The sequence below is a fragment of the Tachyglossus aculeatus genome, chromosome 9 (genome assembly GCF_015852505.1).
Source record: "Tachyglossus aculeatus isolate mTacAcu1 chromosome 9, mTacAcu1.pri, whole genome shotgun sequence".
NCBI lineage: Eukaryota > Metazoa > Chordata > Mammalia > Monotremata > Tachyglossidae > Tachyglossus > Tachyglossus aculeatus.
Genome location: NC_052074.1, coordinates 724,657 through 743,344, shown reverse-complemented (window position 1 = coordinate 743,344; position 18,688 = coordinate 724,657). Strand labels below are relative to the sequence as shown.

General features: G+C 48.6%; 1 protein-coding gene across 1 annotated transcript in view; it reads right to left on the bottom strand.

The window, feature by feature from the left end:
• Window positions 1-8,207, bottom strand: part of PPM1B (protein phosphatase, Mg2+/Mn2+ dependent 1B) — a 56,207-nt gene extending 48,000 nt beyond the window's left edge. Inside the window, 1 exon segment of the mRNA XM_038751111.1 lies at window positions 7,974-8,207. The gene's annotated coding sequence lies outside the window, so the exon portion shown is untranslated.
• Between the last annotated feature and the right edge of the window lie 10,481 nt (window positions 8,208-18,688).

Genomic DNA, 18,688 nt, shown 5'->3' with positions numbered 1-18,688 from the left:
TGAGGCAGCGTCCTCGGGTGTCGTTAACCACGGAGGTTGGCCTCTGGTGGAAGACCCTTCGCTGCCCTGGAAGGGCCTGACCCTTGGGTTTCCCTCTCAAGAGAACAGCTGTTTCATTTTCATCGTACCACTCTCTGACCCAGCTCTTCATCAGATCCGGGTTACTTCAGGCTACATTTTAGACCAGTATCTCATCTGTCTGAGGGGCTTTTGTTGTTTTGTTTTTTTTAAAAAAAAAGAGGTCTCAGTGGATTAGTGGAATAAGCACTCACTGATTCCAACGTACTAAGAGAACTGAAAATGTGTCCCCGGCATTCTGCAGTGACCTGAATTTAGTTAGCCCAAATGAAAGAGCAGCTACTGGATACTTAGAAGGTAGTTTTTGCTTTTAAGCGATACTAAAGAAGGAAATTTGTAAAAATAAAGTACAGCTATAATAAAACTGGGGGGCGGGGGAGGAAGGGAAGAGGCAGGGATATTGAGACATGAAGAAAGAAAAAAACTCAACAGATTTCAAAGTATAACTCTAGGCTGGTTTTGTATCAAAATGGCAGTTGGAGAAACAGTGATGGGGATGATTTAAATAATGAAAGCAACAGGGTTAAAAAAAGACAACAAAGCAATAAAGGGAGCCTTTGAGAAAGGAAAGCTTGCTAAAAACAAGGAACTACTTCAAAGACACCTACCCTCTCTACTTGTTGAAAGCTGGAAATGGTATTCCATATCCACACCAAATATTATTATACATTCGTTCAACTGTATTTATTGGGCGCTTACTGTGTGCAAAGCTCTTGGGAGAGTACAGTACAACAGTCCCTGCCCAAAACGAGCTCTCAGTATAGAGGGAGAGACAGACATTAATGTGTGTGTGTGTGTGTGTGTGTGTGTGTGTGTGTGTAATTATTATTACTAATTGTAACAGTAGTAGTAATGGTACTCATTAAGCACTTATTATTATGGGCCAGACACTGTCCTCAGCACTGGGGTAGGTAGAAAATAATCTGGTTGGACATAGTTCTTGTCCCCGACATGGCAGACATTCTAAATAGGAGGGAGAAGGATTTAGTCCCCATTTCATAGATGAGGAAACAGACAGAGAAGCTTCGGGACTTGCCCAAGATCACACAGCAGACCAGTGGGGTAAGATAAGAATCAAGTCCTCTGACTCCAAGGCCTGGGCTTCTTCCCACTGGACCACACTGCTTCCCTCTCGATACCTTTCTTTTCTAAAAAAAAAGTCATTTACTGCCCATCTAGTACGTCTAAAATATGTTTTCTAGAATTGCGAAACCTTTTAAGTTCCAAAACTCTTCTTACCATAAGAGGCCTTGGGTGAAACTGAAAAACACCAAGGTAAAAAATAATCCCCGGCCTCACTGTTTATCTGCCAATATTCTTATTATTATTATTAATAATAATAATAATAGCATTTATTAAGCACTTACTATGTACAAAACACTGTTCTAAGTACTGGGAAGGTTACAAGGTGATCAGGTTGTCCCACGGGGCGGGGCTCACAGTCTTAATCCCCATTTTACAGATGAGGTAGCAGGCACAGAGAAGTGAAGTGACTTGCCTAAAGTCACACAGCTGGCATTTGGTGGAGTAGGGATTTGAACCCATGACCTCTGACTCCAAAGCCTGTGCTCTTTCCACTGAGCCATTATGCTTCTTAAAAAGTGGGGAGGAAACTTCGGGAATGTGGCAATTGCCCAACAGAACGAGTAAAGGGAGTGACGATGTCTACAGACACCTCCTGTGCCACTTTGTGAATGACTCTTGTGAACGGGCAACGTGCCTGCCAACTCTATTGTATTGCACTCTTCCGACACTTAGTAGGGTGCTCTGCACAGAGTAGGCGCTCAATAAATATCGTTGTTCGACTGCCCCTTACTCTTCCACCTGTGCTGCGGCACCCGGAGCTGAGTTTCTGAAACCCTCTGACCTCTTCTGGGTCCGGCTGCGCGGGGATGGAAACATCGGTCAAGGCAGGCCTCCCCGAGGACTCCGCGGACCCCTAGTACCCGCTTGCCAGCCCACCCACCTCCTCGCCTTCGATGGCTGAAGTGGCGCAGGAGGGGGGAGGCCGACAGCCACTCCACCACACCCCCAACGTATCAACCGGGGGTTTCCCTCCAAGGAACTCTGGACTCTTACCCTGGGGGCGGTCGGTTTGGGGGAGTCTATTGAGAAACCCCCCGGGGCCCGCGGCAGCAAGGAGAGCCAGGGTGGGTGGCCCGGAGGAGGAGGGAAGGCAAGGGAGAACCGGGAGAGTGGTCTGGGGGAGCAAGGAGAGCCCGGGGGGGGGCAAGGAAAGCAGGCAGAGCCTGGGTGGGCGGTCCAGAGCCCGGGGGAACAGGGATGGAGGGCAGAGAGAGGGCGGGGAAGGGGGCCAGGGAGGGCACACTGCACTCCCCTGCCGCTCACCTCCTCCGTGGGCCTCGTTTTTGCCAGTCCCGCCGTCAACCCCTGGCCCAAGTCCTCCTCTGGCCTCGAATGCCCTCCCTCCTCACATCCAAACTAGCTCTCTTCCTTCCCTCAAAGCCCTACTGAGAAGCAGCGTGGCTCAGTGAAAAGAGCCCGGGCTTGGGAGTCAGAGGTCAGGGGTTCTAATCCCGGCTCCCCCACGCTTGCTGTGTGACCTTGGGCAAGTCACTTCACTTCTCTGAGCCTCAGTTCCCTCATCTGTAAAATGGGGATTAAGACTGTGAGCCCCACGTGGGACAACGTGATCATCTTGTATCCTCCCCCAACGCTTAGAATAGTGCTTCGCACAGAGTAAGCGCTTGATAAATGCCACCATTATTATTAGTACTAAGAGCTCACCTCCTCCAGGAGGCCTTCCCAGACGGAGCCTCCCCCTTTTCCTCCCCTCCTCATCACCCCCCTTCCTCCCTCTCTACCTTACCCCCTTCCTCCCTCCCTACCTAACTCCCTTCCTCTCTCCACCGCACTCGTATATATTTGTACATATTTATTACTCTGTTTTATTAATGGCGTTTATACTGTTGTAATCCTTCCAGACTGTGAGCCAGTTGTTGGGTAGGGACCATCTCTATATGTTGCCAACTTGTACTTCCCAAGCACTTAGGACAGTGCTCTGCACATAGTAAGCATTCAATAAATATGACTGAATGAGTGAATGAATGAATCCTATTTATTCTGAGAGTACTGACACCTACTTGTTTTGTTTTGTTGTCCATCTCCCCCTTCTAGGCTGTGAGCCCACTGTTGGGTAGGGAACCAGCGTAGCTCAGTGGAAAGAGCCCAGGCGCTTAGTCCAGGGCTCTGCACACAGTCAGCGTTTTTGACACCTGTCGCCAATGTTTTGTTTTTTGTCCGTCTCGCCCTTCTAGACTGTGAGCCCGTTGTTGGGTCGGGACTGTCTCTGTTGCCGACTTGGACTTCCCAAGCGCTTAGTCCAGTGCTCTGCACACAGTCAGCGCTTTTGCCACTTGTCTCCAGGTTCTGTTTCGTTGTCCATGTCCCCCTTCTAGACTGGGAGCCCATTGCTGGGTCGGGACCATCATTCATTCATTCATTCAATCGTATTTATTGAGCGCTTACTGTGTGCAGAGCACTGGACTAAGCGCTTGGAAAGTGCAGTTTGGCAAGACATAGAGATGGTCCCTACCTAACAACGGGCTCACAGTCTAGAAGGGGGAGACAGACAACAAAACAAAACCTATTAACAAAATAAAATAAATAGGATAAATATGTACAAAATGTTGCCGACCTGGACTTCCCAAGCACTTAGTCCAGTGCTCTGCACACAGTCAGCGCTTTTGACACCTGTCTCCAGGTTTTGTTCTGTTGTTGTTGTTTTGTTTTGGGGGAAGCAGCGTGGCTCAGTGGAAAGAGCCCGGGCTTTGGAGTCAGAGGTCATCGGTTCAAATCCCGGCTCCACCACTTGTTGGCTGTGTGACTTTGGGCAAGTCACTTAACTTCTCTGTGCCTCAGTTCCCTCATCTGTAAAATGGGGATTAAGACTGTGAGCCCCATGTGGGACAACCTGATCACCTTGTAAACTCCCCAGCACTTAGAACAGTCCTTTGTACATAGTAAGCGCTTAATAAATGCCATCATCATCCTGCCTGTATATACTTATATATCCTGTATATATGTACATATGTTTGTACATATTTATTACTCTATTTATTTATTTTACTTGTACATATCTATTCAATTTATTTTATTCTGTTAATATGTTTGGTTTTGTTCTCTGTCTGCCCCTTCTAGACTGTGAGCCCACTGTTGGGTAGGGACCGTCTCTATATGTTGCCAACTTGTACTTCCCAAGCGCTTAGTACCGTGCTCTGCACACAGTAAGCGCTCAATAAATACGATTGACTGATTGACTGATCATCATCATTGTCCGTCTCCCCCTTCTAGACCATGAGCCCGTTGTTGGGTGGGGGCCGTCTCCGTTGCCGACTTGACTTCCCAAGCGCTTAGTCCCCTCTCCATCCCCCCCATCTTACCGCCTTCCCTTCCCCACAGCACCTGTATATATGTATATATGTTTGTACATATTTATTACTCTATTTATTTATTTTACTTGTACATATCCATTCTATTTATTTTATTTTGTTAGTATGTTTGGTTTTGTTCTCTGTCTCCCCCTTTTAGACTGTGAGCCCACTGTTGGGTAGGGACTGTCTCTATATGTTGCCAACCTGTACTTCCCAAGCGCTTAGTCCCCTCTCCATCCCCCCCATCTTACCGCCTTCCCTTCCCCACAGCACCTGTATATATGTATATATGCTTGTACATATTTATTACTCTATTTATTATTTATTTATTTTACTTGTCCCTATCTATTCATTTTATTTTGTTAGTATGTTTGGTTTTGTTCTCTGTCTCCCCCTTTTAGACTGTGAGCCCACTGTTGGGTAGGGGCTGTCTCTATATGTTGCCAACCTGTACTTCCCAAGCGCTTGGTCCAGTGCTCTGCACACAGTAAGTACTCAATACGATTACTACTAATAATAATGATGGCATTTGTTCAGCGGTTACTATGTGTAAAGCACTGTTCTAAGCGCTGGGGAGGTTACAAGGTGATCAGGTTATCCCACGGGGGGCTCACAGTTTACGACTGATTGATTGATTGATCATATATATCAATATATATGATATATATATATATATGATTGATTGATTGATCATATATATGTTGCCAACTTGTACTTCCCAAGCGCTTAGTACAGTGCTCTGCACACAGTAAGCGCTCAATAAATACGATTGATTGATTGATCGTCATCATTGTCCGTCTCCCCCTTCTAGACCGTGAGCCCATTGTTGGTTCGGGGCCGTCGCCAACTTGGACTTCCCAAGCGCTTAGTCCAGTGCTTGGCATCATCATCATCAATCGTATTTATTGAGCGCTTACTGGGTGCAGAGCACTGGACTAAGCGCTTGGGAAGTCCAAGTTGGCAACATCTAGAGACGGCCCCTACCCAACAGTGGGCTCACAGTCTAAAAGGGGGAGACGGAGAACAAAACCAAACATACTAACAAAATAAAATAAATAGAATAGATAGGTACAAGTAAAATAGAGTAATAAATATGTACAAACATATATACATATATACAGGTGCTGTGGGGAAGGGAAGGAGGTAAGATGGGGGGGATGGAGAGGGGGACGAGGGAGAGAGGAAGGAAGGGGCTCAGTCTGGGAAGGCCTCCTGGAGGAGGTGAGCTCTCAGTAGGGCCTTGAAGGGAGGAAGAGAGCGAGCTTGGCGGATGGGCAGTGCTCGGCATCATCATCATCAATCGTATTTATTGAGCGCTTACTGGGTGCAGAGTACTGGACTAAGCGCTTGGGAAGTCCAAGTTGGCAACATCTAGGGACGGTCCCTACCCAAGAGTGGGCTCACAGTCTAAAAGGGGGAGACGGAGAACAAAACCAAACATACTAACAAAATAAAATAGAATAGAATAGAGATGGACAAGTAAAATAGAGTAACAAATATGTACAAACATATGTATATATGTATACATATATAGGAGGAGCAGCGTGGCTCAGTGGAAAGAGCCCGGGCTTTGGAGTCAGAGGTCATGGGTTCGAATCCCGACTTCCCCACATGTCTGCTGTGTGACCTTGGGCAAGTCACTTAACTTCTCTGAGCCTCAGTTACCTCATCTATAAAACGGGGATTAAGACTGTGAGCCCCATGTGGGACAACCTGATCACCTTGTAACCCCCCTCCAGCGCTTAGAACAATGCTCTGCACAGAGTAGGCGCCTAACAAATGCCATTATTATTATTATGTACACAGTCACACAGTCAGCGTTCAATACATACGACGGATCCTCCCCACATCACCTGTATATATGTTTGTACATATTTATTACTCTATTTATTTATTTTACTTGTACATATCTATTCTATTTTATTTTGTCAGTATGTTTGGATTTGTTCTCCGTCTCCCCCTTTTAGACTGTGAGCCCACTGTTGGGTAGGGACTGTCTCTCTATGTTGCCAATTTGTACTTCCCAAGCGCTTAGTCCAGTGCTCTGCACATAGTAAGCGCTCAATAAATACGATTGATGATGATGATATCTATTCTATTTATTTTATTTCGTCAGTACGTTTGGTTCTCCGCCTCCCCCTTTTAGACTGTGAGCCCACTGTTGGGTAGGGACTGTCTCTAGATGTTGCCAATTTGTACTTCCCAAGCGCTTAGTCCAGTGCTCTGCACACAGTAAGGGCTCAATAAATACGATTGATGATGATGATATCTATTCTATTTATTTTATTTCGTTAGTACGTTTGGTTTCGTTCTCCGCCTCCCCCTTTTAGACTGTGAGCCCACCGTTGGGTAGGGACTGTCTCTCTACGTTGCCAACTTGGACTTCCCAAGCGCTTAGTCCAGGGCTCTGCACACAGTAAGTGCTCAATAAATACGATTGATGATGATGATGATATCTATTCTATTTATTTTATTTCGTTAGTACGTTTGGTTTCGTTCTCCGCCTCCCCCTTTTAGACTGTGAGCCCACCGTTGGGTAGGGACTGTCTCTCTAAGTTGCCAACTTGGACTTCCCAAACGCTTAGTCCAGTGCTCTGCACACAGTAAGCGCTCAATCAATACGATTGATGATGATGATATCTATTCTATTTATTTTATTTCGTTAGTACGTTTGGTTTCGTTCTCCGCCTCCCCCTTTTAGACTGTGAGCCCACCGTTGGGTAGGGACTGTCTCTCTAAGTTGCCAACTTGGACTTCCCAAACGCTTAGTCCAGTGCTCTGCACATAGTAAGCGCTCAATAAATACGATTGATGATGATGATATCTATTCTATTTATTTTATTTCGTTAGTACGTTTGGTTTCGTTCTCCGCCTCCCCCTTTTAGACTGTGAGCCCACCGTTGGGTAGGGACTGTCTCTCTACGTTGCCAACTTGGACTTCCCAAACGCTTAGTCCAGTGCTCTGCACATAGTAAGCGCTCAATCAATACGATTGATGATGATGATATCTATTCTATTTATTTTATTTCGTTAGTACGTTTGGTTTCGTTCTCCGCCTCCCCCTTTTAGACTGTGAGCCCACCGTTGGGTAGGGACCGTCTCTAGATGTTGCCAACTTGGACTTCCCAAACGCTTAGTCCAGTGCTCTGCACACAGTAAGCGCTCAATCAATACGATTGATGATGATGATATCTATTCTATTTATTTCGTTAGTACGTTTGGTTTCGTTCTCCGCCTCCCCCTTTTAGACTGTGAGCCCACCGTTGGGTAGGGACTGTCTCTCTACGTTGCCAACTTGTACCTCCCAAGCGCTTAGTCCAGGGCTCTGCACATAGTAAGCGCTCAATCAATACGATTGATGATACGACGGAGTGAATGAATGACTGTGAGGGAGGGAGGGAGGGAGGGAGCGTGGAAGCGGGCGGGGCGCGGGCCGCGGGCGCCGGGCGAGTCGGGGCGCGTTGGCCTCCGCCCGCCCGCCCGGCCGCCCGCCCGCCTCACCTGAAAGCGGAAGGGTCGCGCGCGGGGAAGGGTCCGGCCCTCACCCGCAGCCGCCTACACCGCCGGTTCCCTCAGGCCGCCGCCGCCGCCACCACCGCCGCCGCCGCTCTCCCGCCACCGGAGGGCCCCGGCCCCGGCCTCGTCCCTCTGAGGCATCTTCCAACCGCCGCCGCCGCCGGCAAACCGCCCGGTCACGGCCCGGCCGGACCCTCCGCCATCGACCGGCCGCCGCTCCTCCTCCTCGTCGTCGTCGTCGTCGTCGTCGTCGTCGTCGTCGTCTTCTTCTCCTCAGCCTCCGCCGCCGCCCTCCACCTTCCGCGCTCGCGCCTCCCATTGGCCCGCCGCGAGCCCGCCCCCGCGCCCCATTCGCCGGCAGCCCCGTCCGTCAAACCCCGTCCGGCCCTCCGATTGGGGGCCGGCCGCGCTCCCCAGCCCCGCCCCCTCCGCCCTCGCGCAGCGACCGGTTGGCGGGGCCGCCTGTCAATCAAACACCGCCCCCGCCCCCCCGCCTTATTCGTTCATTCATTCGATCGTAGTTATTGAGCGCTTACTGAGTGCAGAGCACTGGACTAAGCGCTTGGGAAGTACAAATTGGCAACATAGAGAGACGGTCCCTACCCAGCAGTGGGCTCACAGTCTAAAAGCCTCATTCGTTCATTCATTCATTCATTCGATGCAGAGCACTGTGCTAAGCGCTTGGGAAGTACAGGTCGGCAACATGTAGAGACGGTACCTACCCAGTCAATCGTATTTACTGAGCGCTTACTGTGTGCAGAACACTGGACTAGGCGCTTGGGAAGTACAAGTTGGCAACATATAGAGATGGTCCCTACCCAATCAATTAATCGTATTTATTGAGCGCTTACTGTGTGCAGAGCACTGGACTAAGCGCTTGGGAAGTACAAGTCGGCAACATATAGAGACGGTCCCTACCCAACAGCGGGCTCACAGTCTAGAAGGGGGAGACATTCAATGTACTGAGCACTTACTGTGTGCAGAGCACTGTACTGAGCGCTTGGGAAGTACAAGTTGGCAACATAAAGAGACGGTCCCTAACAGTCTAGAAGAGGGAGACATTCATTCACTCATTCATTCATTCAATCGTATTTATTGAGCGCTTACGGTGTGCAGAGCACTGTACTAAGTGCCTGGGAAGTACGGGTTGGCAACATGTAGGGACGGTCCCTACCCAACAGCGGGCTCACAGTCTAGAAGGGGGAGACATTCATTCATTCAATCGCATTTATTGAGCGCTTACTGTGTGCAGAGCATTGTACTAAACGCTTGGGAAGTACAGTTGGCAACATATAGAGCCCAACAGCGGGCTCACAGTCTAGAAGGGGGAGACAGACAACAAAGCAAAATAAAATAAATATGTACAAGTAAGATAGATAGAGTAATAAATACGTACAAACATATATACAGGTGCTGCTGGGTGGGGAAGGAAGTAAGGCCGGGGGGAGGAGGCTCAAGGTGGGAAGGCCTCGTCTCTGCTCCTTTTTCACCGGCCCCGGGAGGGACCGAGCCGCTTCGCTACACGTCACGGGGGCTGTCAATCAAATGCCGCCCACCGCCCCCCTTGCTTTGAAAAAGCCAGACCCTCACGGTTCCCTGCTTCTATTGGCCCAAGGGGTAAACTCGCACCTTACCGTCATTGGGCTCTTTCAACTGTCCATCAAAGAGCCAATTTCCAAGTCCGTCACACCGGCTTTTTTTTTAATAGGAGCGAGAGAGGGGAACCTCACACGGTGATTGGCCTATCCCCCTGCCAGTCAATCCCGCTTTGCGGGGAGGCAGCGCTCTGATTGGTGGAAGAGGGCCGATGCTTCCTCCTCATTGGCGGAGAGACCCTTCTTTCGAGGGTGAAGGGGAGGTGGACGGTTATGTCGCCGTGCGCATGCGCGGCGGGGGCTCGTGGGCGGGTGGGGCGGGGGAGAGAGCCACGATGGGCTCGTGAGCGGTGAAATCATCGTTGTCCAATCAGATGTTCGCTAGGAGGGGGGCGGGAAGAAAGGAGGAGGGGGAGGGGCAAAGGAGACCGTTGGAGGGGAGGAAGGGGATGATGATGATGGCATTTGTTAATCAATCAATCAATCGTATTTATTGAGCGCTTACTGTGTGCAGAGCACTGTGCTAAGCGCTTGGGAAGTCCAAGTTGGCAACCTACAGAGACAGTCATCATCATCATCAATCGTATTTATTGAGCGCTTACTATGTGCAGAGCACTGTACTAAGCGCTTGGGAAGTCCAAGTTGGCAACCTATAGAGACAGTCCCTACCCAACAGTGGGCTCACAGTCTAGAAGGGGGAGACAGAGAACAAAACCAAACATACTAACAAAATAAAATAAATAGAATCGATATGTACAAGTAAAATAAATAAATAAATAGAGTAATAAATATGCACAAACATATATACATATATACAGGTGCTGTGGGGAAGGGAAGGAGGTAAGATGGGGGATGGAGAGGGGTACAAGGGAGAGGGGAAGGAAGGGGCCCAGTCTGGGAAGGCCTCCTGGAGGAGGTGAGCTCTCAGTAGGGCCTTGAAGGGAGGAAGAGAGCTAGCTTGGCGGATGGGCAGACGGAGGGCATTCCAGGCCCGGGGGATGACGTGGGGTGGGGGTCCACGGCGGGACAGGCACGAGGCAAGGTGAGGAGATTAGTGGCAGAGGAGCGGAGGGTGCGGGGTGGGCTGTAGAAGGAGAGAAGAGAGGTGAGGTAGGAGGGGGCGAGGGGATGGAGAGCCTTGAAGCCGAGGGTGAGGAGTTTATGCTTGATGTGCAGATTGATTGGAAGCCACTGGAGATTTTTGAGGAGGGGAGTAACATGCCCAGAGCGTTTCATCAGCCGAACCTCTGACAAATGTTCCTCCCCGGCCCCAGTTGGCCACTTAACTCCTCGCAAGTAGAAAGTCCCCTGAGATGCCCACTCCTCCATGAGAAGCGTTCGGCCCAGCCACGCGGGCATGGGGCCCGGGCCTTGGCACCCCAACCCTCCCTGCCCGGAACCCGCTCAAAGGCGCTGCCCGTGCTGGAAGGATGTGGGTCCACGCGGTTCTCAAATGGAGCTTTTCTCCTCCCTCCGCCCTCGGCTCTGTCATCTCAGCCCTGAGGCATTTGAGCGTCTGTCAGAGATGGGAGGTTTTCCATCCCGAGGACAGGAGCTGGTCTGTTTCGCTAGGACACCCCACCAACTCCAAACCAGGATGAGTGGGGGCCCACTGGTAGTTTAAGGAGAAAGTCCTTCATCTAATCAGTCACAATCAATCTTAGCTATTCATTCATTCATTCAATAGTATTTATGGAGCACTTGCTGTGTGCAGAGCTCTGTACTAAGCTCTTGAGAGAGTACAGCAGCATGCCATGGTGGATAGAGCACAGGCTTGGGAGTCAGAAAGTTGGGGGTTCTAATCCTGGCTCCACCACCTGTCCGCTGTGTGACCTTGAGCAAGTCACTCCACTTCTCTGTGTCTCAGTTACCTCACCTGTAAAATGGGGAGTAAGACTGTGAGCCCCACGTGGGACAGGGAATACGTCCAACCTGATTTGCTTTTTATCCATCCCAGTGCTTAATATAGTGCCTGGCACATAGAAAGTGCTTAACAAATACCACAATTATTATTATTATTGTTGTTAATAATAATAATAATATAAGAGAGTTGGTAATTATACCCTAGGCAGGTCCCCAGATTGCAAACTCCCTGAGGGCAGGAATAGTCTACCAATTCTATTGTATCCTACTCTCCCAGGCACTTGTACAGAGCTTGGCATATAGTAAGTGCTTAATAAATGCCATAATAAAGAAATAGTGTTTCTCAATCAATCAATCGTATCTATTGAGTGCTTACCTTGTGCAGAGCACTGTAGTAAGCATTTGGGAGAGTACTTAGTACGACAAACCTCCATGGATCCTCTACCGGAACGATTGCAGGTGGAGGTGGGGCGTTTAGGGAGAGATGTGTCCACGGCGTCACTATAAAACAGGACAAGACTACACTACTTGTTTGCAAACTACCATGAAGGCCGTGATCATGTCTACTAATTCTAAGGGACTCTTCCAAGTGCTTAGTACAATGCTCTGCGTACTCTACACGCTCAATAAATACTATGATTGATTGATGAAGGATCTTACCTAGGTTCATTCATTCATTCATTCAATCTTATTTATTAAGCACTTAGCTTACTACGTGCAGAGCACTATACTAAGCTGTTGGAAGAGAGACAATTCCTGCCCACACCAGACTTACAGTCTAGAAGTCTATATTCTTCTCCATTTCTCTGAACAGTTTCTCAATCAAAGCATCTGTGACAAAACACTGTACTACATGATCAGAAGAGTCTTGTCTTGGTCTTATGCTGTCGAGTAGTCTCCGACCCACGGACACATCTCTTCCAGAATGCCCCACCTCCATCAGCCATCGTTCCGATAGTGGATCCCTACAGTTTTCTTGGTAAAAATTTGGAAATGGTTTACCATTGCCTCCTTCTGCACGGTCAACTTGAGTCTCCGCCCTCGATTCTCTCCCCTGCCACTGCAGCCCAACCCAGGTGAGTTTTGGCTTGTAGCAGGTTGCCTTCCACTCGCTAGCCACTGGCCAAGCTAGGAATCGAATGGGTATACCTCCGCTTGACTCTCTCTCCCGTAGTCGAGACTGGTAGAGGACTGGAAACTCTGCAGGCATGACCCTGAGAGGGTTTCAGGAGAGTACAGTGACAATAAAACATAGGTTTCCTGCCTTCAGGCAGCTCATAGTCTAGTAGGGGAGGCAGACAGAAACAAGTGATGTACAAGTAGTAGGAACTGGGAAAAGAGCAAGGAAATTACACAACTATATATTCATTCATTCATTCATTCAATCATATTTATTGAGCGCTTACTGTGTGCAGAGCACTGTACTAAGTGCTTGGGAAGTACAAGTTGGCAACATATAAAGACGGTCCGTACCCAACAGCGGGCTCACAGTCTAGAAGCGGGAGACAGACAACAAAACAAAACATATGAATAAAATAAATAGAATAGTAAATATGTATAAGTAAAAGAGAGTAATAAATCTGTACAAACATATATACAGGTGTTGTGGGGAGGAGAAGGAGGTAGGGTGGGGGGGATGGGGAGGGGGAGAGGAAAAAGGGGGCTCAGTCTGGGAAGGCCTCCTGGAGGAGGTGAGCCCTCAGTAGGGTTTTGAAGGGAAGAAGAGAGCTAGCTTGGCGGATGTGTGGAGGGAGGGCATTCCAGGCCCGGGGGATGACGTGGGCCGGGGGTCGACGGTGGGACAGGTGAGAACGAGGCACAGTGAGGAGGTTAGCCACAGAGGAGCGGAGGGTGCGATCCCAGCTTCATCACTTGCCTGCTGTATGACCTTGGGCAAGTCACTTACCTTCCCTGGGCCTCGAGGTCCTCATCTATAAAGTGGAGATTCAGTAACTGCTCTTCCTCCCTCTTAGATGGTGAGCTCCATATGGGAAATGGACTGTGTCCAACCTAATTAACTTACATCTATCTCGGTGCTTAGTACAGTGTCTAGCACATAGTAAGCCCTTAACAAATACCTTAAAAAAGTGTTATATTGTACTCTCCCAAGTGCTTAGTATAGTGCTGTGCACACGGTAAACGCTCAATAAATATGATTGAATGAATGGATGAATGAAAGTGTGTGATCAGAAACCCGAGACAGAGGTGTTTAATATGTGAAAGTAGAATCACAAATAAAAGGCGAGAGGAACTCAAAAGTTTCCCCATGGATGTTTGTGCTTTTGCACTTTTCCCAAGCCGGAAAGAATTTCAGTGAGTTCGTATCAGACACTACTAAACCCCTGTTTTCCAGCACAATATAAATAGCCTGGGCCCCTCTTCTGTTGGATACCGTCTGGGTAACTGGGAAAATAGGCACATTTGTTCTAACTGGGTTGGAAAATAGAAGAGTTTAGGCACAGGAACAAAGAAATGTTTGATGCAGTCGCACTTTGAGGCAAAGTCTCTCTCATTTATCTCTCCGGCTTTGACCGGGAGATGGGAAACTTGGGGTGAATATGATGCATTTTGTTCTCTGGAATTCTCCATGGGTTAACTTTCCCAGAAGCAGCGGCTCACCTGCCATGAGCGGCGACACTGACCGGGACATCGGAACGTGTTCCCGGACTCTATACATAGGTCTTTTCCCACAGAAAAGCACAGGGAGAAGTTTCCGCTTCTGCAAACGGGGCTAGTGCAGGCAGAACGGGGTGGAGCTTGGCTAATGCGCAGGATCCCAAAGAAATCTGACTGGCATACCGTGATGGAGCTAACCTGGTTCCCCCACTTCTTTGGGAAAAGCAGCGTGGCATAAAGGATAGAGAACAGGCCTGGGAACCAGAAGGTCGTGAATTCTAATCCCCACTCCACCACTTGTCTGCTGTGTGACCTTAGGCAAGTCACTTCATTCCTCTGTGCCTGTTACCTCATCTGTAAAATGAGGATTGAGACTGTGAGCCCCATGTGGGACAGGGACTCCCCAATTTGCTTGTATTCACCCCAGCGTTTAATACAGTGCCTGACGCACAGTAAGTGCTTAATAAATACCACAATTATTATTATTATTCTGCTTCCGTAGAAAGTAGCGTGGCCTAGCGGGAAGAGCACGGGCCTAAGAGTCAGACGACCTGGGTTCTAATCCCGCCTCTGCCACTGGTCTGCTGTGTGACCTTGAGCAAGTCACTTCACTTCTCCATGCCTCAGTTCCCTCATCTGCTAAATGAGGATTCAATACCTGTTCTCCCACCTACTTAGACTGTAAGCCCCAATGAGTATCTTGTATTTGCCCCAGGGCTTAGCACAGTGCTTGGCATGTAATAAGAACTTAACGAATACCGCAGTGATTAGTATTATTATTATTCAGAGTTTGGCTCTAAATATTTGTTTCTTCCCTTAACCTCCCCTCCCCACAGCACCTGTATATACGTATATATGTTTGTATGTATTTATTACTCTATTTATTTTATTTGTACATATTTATTCTATTTATTTTATTTTGTTAATATGTTTTGTTTGGTTCTCTGTCTCCCTCTTCTAGACTGTGAGCCCACTGTTGGGTAGGGACCATCTCTATATGTTGCCGACTTGTACTTCCCAAGTGCTTAGTACAGTGCTCTGCACACAGTAAGCGCTCAATAAATATGATTGAATGAATGAATGAACTTATTATTCACGCAGGCTGGCATAGCAGTCATGTTCCTGAGGCAGGGCTTCTGTTCAACCTACTCACATTCGGTCTTGAAACAAAATTAGGTTTTGTTTTATTAGGCAGCTGAGACAAACTCCAAAAAACGAAAGCAAAAGAGAGCTGTGAGGGGATCTTTGGATGGGACAGAAGGATCTTGGAAGCCCAGAAGGTCCTGGATCAGGCACTTCCTTCTAATAACGATAATTGTGGCATTTGTTAAGCATCGGAGTAGGTGTAACAATAATAATAATAATGATGGCATTTATTAAGTGCTTACTATGTGCAAAGCACTGTTCTAAGTGCTGGAGACGCTACAAGGTGATCAGGTTGTCCCACGGGGGGCTCACAATCTTAATCCCCATTTTACAGATGAGGTAACTGAGGCACAGAAAAGTGAAGTGACTTGCCCAAAGTCACAGAACTGACAATTGGCGGAGCTGGGATTTGAACCCATGACCTCTGACTCCAAAGCCTGTGCTCTTTCCTGCTGAGCCATGCTGCTTCCCTCATGATCCAATCAGATCAGACACAGTCTTGGTCCCACATGGGGCTCCCAGTCTAAGGGGGAGGGAGACCAGGTATTTAATGCCCATTTCACAGATGTGGAAACTGAGGCCCAGAGAAGAGAAGTGACTTGCCCAAGGTCACACAGCAGGGAAGTGAAGCAGCATGGCCTAGTGGATAAAGCATGGGCCTGAGAGTTAGAAGAACCTGGCTTGTAATCCCAACTCTGCCACTTGCCTGCCGTGTGAGCTTGAGCAAGTCACTTTACTTCTCTGAGCCTCAGTTACCTCATCTGTAAAATGGGCATTAAATACCTAGTCTCCCTCCCCCTTGGACTGTACTCTACTGGATGCCTATTACATGTAGAGTGCTGTACTGTGCACCTAGTGGGTGCAGAGTTCCTTGCTAAATGATGTGTAATGCACAGTGGACATATGTCCCAGTTCCTGCCCCCAAGGAGTTTACACCTTAATGGAGGAGACAAGTATAATCTATCAGTCAATCATATTTAAAGAGCATTTACTGTGTGCGGAGCACTTGGGAAAGTACAGTATAGCAGAGTGGACAGATACATTACCTGCCCACAATTAGCTTACATTCTAGAGGGGGCGACAGACATTAACAGAAATAAATCAATAATGGATGCGTAAATAAGTGCTATGAGACTGAGGGAGGGGTGATAAAAGGGTGCAAATCCAAATGCAAGAGTGACACAGAAAGGAGTGGGAGACGAGGAAATGAGAGTCTAGTTGGGGAAGGCCTCTTGGAGGAGATGTGCTTTCAGTAAGGCTTTGAAGGTGGGGAGAGTCATCGTCTGACGGATACGAAGAGGGAGGGCGTCCCAGGCCAGAGGCAGGATGTGGGTGAGGGGTCAGCGGCGAGATAGAAGAGATCGAGGTACAGTGAGTAGGTTGGCATTAGAGGACTGAAGTGTGCTCACTAGGTTGTAGTAGAAGAGTAGTGAGGTGAGGTAGAAGGGGGCAAGGTGATCGAGTGCTTTAAACCCAATGGTGAGGAGCTTCTGTTTGATGCAGAGCTGGATGGGCAACTACTGGAGGCTTTTGAGGAGTGGAGAAACAGGGACTGACCATTTTTGTAGAAAAATGATCTGGGAAGCAGAGTGAAGTATGCACCGGAGTGGGGAGAGACAGGAAGCAGGGAGGTCACCAAGAAGGCTGCTGCAGTAATCAAGGTGGGCTAGGATGAGTGCTTGGATTAACATGGTAGCAGTTTGGAGGAAGAGGAAAGGAAGGATTTTAGCAATGTCATGAAGGTTGAGCCGACAGGATTAGGGACGGATCAAATATGTGAGATGAATGAGAGACGAATCGAGGATAACGCCAAAGTTATGGGCTTGCGAGACAGGGAAGATGATGATGTGTCTACGGTGACAGGAAAGTCCGGGAGGACAGAGTTTGGGTGGGAAGATGAGGAGTTCTGATTTGGACGTGTTAAGTTTTAAGTGTCGGCGGGACCTCCAATTAGAGAGGAAATGTGAAACTGCAGAAAAGGAGAGATGCAGAAGATGTAGATTTGGGGATCATCTGCGTAGAGATGATGGTTGAAGCCACAAAGGCAAATGAGTTCTCCAATGGAGTGAGTATAGATGAAGAATAGAAGGAGACTCAGAACTGAGACTGGAGGGACCCCCACAGTTATGGGGTGGGAAACAGAGGAGAAACCAGCAAAAGAGACTGAGAATGAACGACCAGAGAGTCAGGAGGAAAGCCAGGATAGGAAAGCAACAGTGAAGCCGAGGTTGGATAATGCTTCCTGGAGAAGGGGGTGGTTGACAATGTCAACACAGTATACCCAGAGTGCTTTATGCATAATAGAGTAATAGAGTAAGAGACAAGATACAGATGATAGAAATCAAAGCTAAGCAGTGGACTGATAATAATAATTACGGGGTTACCGTGTGCCAAGCGCTGGGAAAAATACGGGAGGACCAGATCAGATATGGTCCCTGTCCCACGCTCTCAATCTAAGTGTGGGGTGATCATGTATTTGATCCTCATTTCGCCAGCGAAAAAACTGAGGCCCAGAGAGATTTATGTGACTTGCTTTCGTACTTACTTGCTTACTCAAAAAGCAGGTGAGTGGCAGAGCTGGGAGTAGAATCTGACGCTTCTCCCCCATAGACAGTTCTCCCCCTATAGAGGTTTCTCGCCCTGTAGATGGTTCTCCCGCTGTGGCTGGTTCTTGCCCTGTGGACTATTCTCCTCGGCTAGAAGATTCTTCCACTGTTGACTGTTCTCCCTCTGTAGATGGTAAGCTCCTATGGACAGCGGTCGCATCAACCAATTCCATTGTACCGTACTCTCCCAGTCACCCCTCAATAAATACCACCGTTGGATTGATTCTGACTCTCAGTCCCCTGCTTATTCCCCTAGACCACACGGCCTCCTTGGTGGTTGTTGGGATGACATCGCCCAGAAGGCTGGGATGAATCATGGAGGACTCCCAGAGGAGGTGGCTTCTGAGGAGGCTTTCCAATACGGCAGCTCGGAGATAGGGAGGTCGCTCGCTGAAGGGTGTGAGCAAGGGGGTTGGAGGGAGTGGGGAAGAGCAAGCTTCAAGGTGGACGATCCTGAAGCCGATGGTCAGCGAAGCTTTGTTTTCTGCAAATTGTGCACCTGTTGCCAGGGTAGGGGCTCCTCCCCTGCCCACCTTGACCGCTGTGGAAGCCCGGATGGCAGAGATCTGTTGCCAACATGTACTTCCCAAGTGCTTAGTACAGTGCTCTGCACACAGTAAGCACTCAATAAATACGATTGATTGATTGATCAGGCTGTAAGCTCCTCCAAGGCAGGGATCGGGTTGACTAACTCCTCTGTACTCTCCCAGCGGGTCAGTTCAGTGCCCTGCACGAAATACACCCTTAAGCTCCTCAAGGACAGGGACCGTATATACTCACTACTACTAACTCCACTGTACTCTCCCAAGCTCTCAGTGTAGCGCCCTGAACGTAGTAGACTGTAAGCTCCTCAAGGGCAGGGATGGTGTTTACC